This window comes from Harpegnathos saltator, unplaced genomic scaffold, assembly GCF_003227715.2.
Source record: "Harpegnathos saltator strain DR-91 unplaced genomic scaffold, Hsal_v8.6 scaffold363, whole genome shotgun sequence".
NCBI classification, from domain to species: domain Eukaryota; kingdom Metazoa; phylum Arthropoda; class Insecta; order Hymenoptera; family Formicidae; genus Harpegnathos; species Harpegnathos saltator.
Window position 1 is genome coordinate 83,134 of NW_020230165.1, and position 4,787 is coordinate 87,920.

Consider the following 4,787-nt stretch of genomic DNA (forward strand, 5'->3'; position numbering starts at 1 on the left):
GGCGATTACCTGACGCTGTACGCGCGAAGCAAACACCCGCCGTTGCGCGATTCCGACGAGTACAAATGAGTGATACCGTTTATGCGCTGGGTGTGCGTCGATTCAAACGACCAGACACCGGCGATCGTGGTGACAAACTCCCGCGCGTAAACACGTTCGACGCCAATTTTTCACACCCGTCAATTATTGCCGCTTGCTGCACTTCGATTGCGAGTCGGCCGTTTGCTGCGGCGTCTCGGTCGCGTGCGCCTCGATCGTCCACGCGGTCGTTTTCGCGCTCTGCAAAGTCCGTTTACCTCGCACGGACTTTGTTATCGCGTCGGTCGCGACCGATCCGTTCCGTGCAGAATCGGGCGGCGACGACGCGTCGTTCTCACGCCAATCGCCGTTTTCGCGCTTCGATCGCTGCGTCGTTGGGGCACGCGCAGTCTCGACTCGCGCGGAAAATCGCACCGAATCGTCGCGCCCGTTGTCAGTGTCGCCGTCGTCGCAACTCGTCGCGTCGCTCATAATAGCTCGTTGCGAACGTTCGAGTCCCTCGGCCTTGCTCGGTCCCGAACATCAGCGTGTTCGCGTGAGAACGACCGATCTCACGGACGCTATCCGCGTCGATGGACATCAGAGTGGCCAGTGTAACGGCGCGCAGACTCTTGACGCCGCAATGACAAAGTATTCGACGCACCGCCTCGATGGTGCGCATGATTCTACGATCGTCCATGCCCGTGAGACGTCTGGTGCGTTGCAGAACACCGACCAATTAGGTGAATAGATTCAATCACTCGCTCGTCGCAACGCTCTGATACGTGTTGTACACCATGGTCAGCGATTGACCCATCAACATTTCGTACACTCGCCCATCTAGCTCGTGCCGTTGCGTGTACCGTATCATACCGAACATTGTGGAGACTACGCGTTGACGATCGTACGGCTCGATGGCTTCGCTCCATCGAGTCTGATCGAACAGCAATTCATACAATCGCGTTACCTCGTGATTGCGTCCGATCTGTCGGATCAGCGTTTGCAGCTCGTCGAATACTATCGGCGACAAATTCCATATTTCTACCATAAGTTCGCGAGCGCAATCCAGCATCAAGTGCAACCACGCGACCTCTCGCTCGAGCGTCATGAATTCATCGTCTCGCGACAACGACACGAACGTTGACGAGCGCGATGATCCATTCGCGATGGAGTCGCACAATTTACCGCTCAACCGCGACGTCGACTCTTCGATCTCGTTGGAAATTCCGGTCGCCTCGTCGAACAATGTACCGTCCTCGTCGTCGTGTTTACCCACGCCGAACAGCGAAGCCAGCAGATCCATCGCGGACGATGACGGCGTCGAGAGAAGAGACAGCGGCGCGAGTCGATTCGAGCGGGACTCGACGAACGTTGAATCGCCGCGATCGCGCCACGTTTCGGTGCGCAAACGACGTCGTTACACGCTGTTCAACGGTTCGATACGATGTCTGCGCTGTTGCTTGCCGACTAAAACGCGCCTGTCCTGCACGTATTACCGCGCAACGAGCACTCGAATCGTCTTAAGCCGCAACATGCCGTGGTTCTCACTGCGCGTCTCGCCTCGCTCTCGAGTCGCGTCATTATCCGCTCTGTCATCTTCGAGCAATGTCATTAACAACGCGTTGAATGACAACGGTCAACCGAGCGAAGAAACGAGAAGCGAGACCACGGAGGATTTCGCGCGAGACGACGATTCGATCGTGCGAGTATCGCTCATTATAGGCCTGTGACGTGAAAAATATGAACGAGGTACTACCCAACTTCGACGCCAATTTCACCACCACTACGGTCGTATTTCACTCGAGACGCATGCTGTGCCTGGATCGGCGTGTGAGCGAAGTTCTGATACGAGCGCGCGAACGCGTCGCAGCACCCGCCTCAGCGGCAGTCCCGTCCAACATCTCGTGGATCGTCACTCGCGTCAACATGAACCTGTATCGTTCCGAGACTGTCATCGGTGGCGATAAAGAGAGGATGAGGAGGAACGTCGACTCGATCGAGAGCAACGACGAGTATTCGAATACCGTGTTGCTGCAACGATTGATCTCGATTATTATGCAAAATGTGCAGCAACGAAATCTCAATGCGAAACACGTGAGTGGAAAATCACGCTCATCCGCAAACACCAGCAACCACGATGAGCGCCGTGAGACGCAATAGTCGTCGTACGTGCCGTTGAATCGCAGCTGCAATCAACGCAAAACGATCGAAGTGTGTTGCGTGTTGCTGACCGATCGTGACTGGCCGGTGTTTCAGCGGCTCTTTTCGAACGCCGTTATTCTTCACTCGTGGACCGCGACCCACAGCGGGCGCAACGAGTCGATGGCCGAACGCGCCGACGATGCGCCGCCACTGACGAGCGACGAAACTCATCGTATTCTGGCGCACGGCTACATCGAAAAGAGAACTCTACTGACCGGTAAAATACTGCACGATTTTGCACGGTTGCCCAAACTCGTGTTTGCTAGTTGCAATAGCACGCTCTACATCGGCTCCAACGGCACCAATATGACACACGCGTCTCGCTTGCGCCGAGAAGACTCGCGTTTGTTCAGACACAAGTTGGCATTTACTGCAAATTTTACGCTTTATCACGCGTATTACGAGAGCGATCGATTATTCGACACTCGGCAGTTTGGCCCGCGACATCGAATCATGCGTGCCCTGTTGTTCGTATTGGCTCTCGTGAACGTGGAAATGTTCACCGCAAACGGCGGAAACAATGTCAATTTGGCGCTCAACATGCAAAGTCTCGGAAAGGCGTACAACGACGCCGGTGTACACGTATTCTCGGAGAATAGCATTCAACATGTCAAACGAGTGCGATGTAACAACGGCGAGACTGCTCAATTTCGCACAAATGGCCACTTGGTGAATCGGTGCCTCGGTCGCGTTTCGGAACTAGGTGTGAACGCTGTATAACTTGCAAGATTGGTCTCGCCGCATCGTCGATAGCGCTCGGCGTGAGCAACAATAAGCTCGCGCTCCCTCGCGAGTATCCGCGCACCGGTGTTCGATCGAACGTCGGTGTGAGAAAAAAATTATCGGGAAAAACGCAAATTGTGAGTGTAGATCGAGATTCGCTCGGACGATTTGTACGACGAGGAAAACTCGACGGCCGATCAAGCAGCAAATCATCATCGCAACGACTGTTGAAATATTGCGCTGTTATCGCGTAGGTTACGACAAAGCAGCATCGTTGGACACGGTACCAACGGTTCGATTCGAGGACGAGATTGATACTTGACGACGACGGAAACAAATGCGCAGTGGCCGTGGCAAGGAGTTCAATAGCGACGATGCCGATTCGTCCGGCGGTGAAAAGCGAAAAAGCGCAAAATCGCGCTCGAGATCGCGACCGCGTACGCGCTCGAGATCGCGCTCGAATTCGCGAACGCGTACGCGCTCGAGATCGCGCTCGAATTCGCGGCTCCGCGCACGTCCGATATCGCACGCGAGTTCGCGACTACCGAATCGTATTGGCGCTTTTGATAAAAATCGCAAAAATCGAAAAAATGTGAGCTACATGTTCTCTGATGTGACTGCGAAAACAAACAGTACCGACAATGTGGTAGCAGTCGGTAAAAATGATGTACCTATCCCAGCACCACCAAATAGCAGAATTGTCAACCCAAAAACACCACGAAAAATTGCTGGTATATTGGAATACGCGATTGAAACGACCATTGATCGATAACAGTGAAACCTCGCGGTTGTTACAACAGCGCGCACTAGGTTTTTTTTGCGTATTTCCGTGCGGTCAATACCCATAACGATAAATAAACAAAAAAGATAATGTTGATTCAAAGTGCTGTTGTATTTATTTTGAAACTATCCTTACATCGTCACCACACAAATCCATCAATATTCGCATATGAGAATGATTCTTTCGATTGCTGTGCCACGTGACTTGTACTCCGAGACGCTGGTGTACCAATCGTACGATCGCACATTTGGACAATCATAAGCTCTCCGAACATCGAGCAAAGTTATAATATCATCGCAGCACGTTCGTTCGATGCTCGCTCGACGTTCGTTTGACGCACGATCGTGCGATCGCACGATCGCATGATTGTACAAATGTGCGGTCGTGCGATTGTACAGTAGTAACGTTCCCCTGTACGTAGTACGGAGCAGTAGCGTTCCCGGTCCTATTGTACTTCTGACTGCTCCGTACTACGTACTGTTCAATAGTACCAGCCGCGCGACGGAACGCCTCGTTATATACATTTTACCCCTTCCGTGCTGGATCTTTTGTGCAAAAAGTGGGAGCTTAATAAACGTCATTTATTGGTCAATTAAAGTTTCCACTTTTTGCACAAAAAGTCCAGCATGGAAGGGGTAAAATGTATATAACGAGGCGTTCCGTCGCGCGACCGGTACTATTGTACAGTACGTAGTACGGAGCAGTCAGAGGTACAATGGGACCAGGAACGCTACTGCTCCGTACTATGTACAGGGGAACGTTACTACTGTACAACCGCACGATCGCTCAACGTTCGACGATCGCACGATGCTCGGAGACGCTCGACATTCGACGTTCGCTCAACGCTCGATGCTCGAGCAGAGTTACATCATTGCGGCACATTGCGAAGCAGTAGCGATTGTTACGAGTTGCGAACCAAGTTTTTTAGAAGAGCGTGCGATTGTACTAATGTGCGAACGCTCGATCGCTCGATCGCATACTTCTCGACGCATGATCGTACACTTCTCAACGCTCGATCATCGCAACATGCTCGAACGTCAAGCGATCGTCGAGCGCACAAATG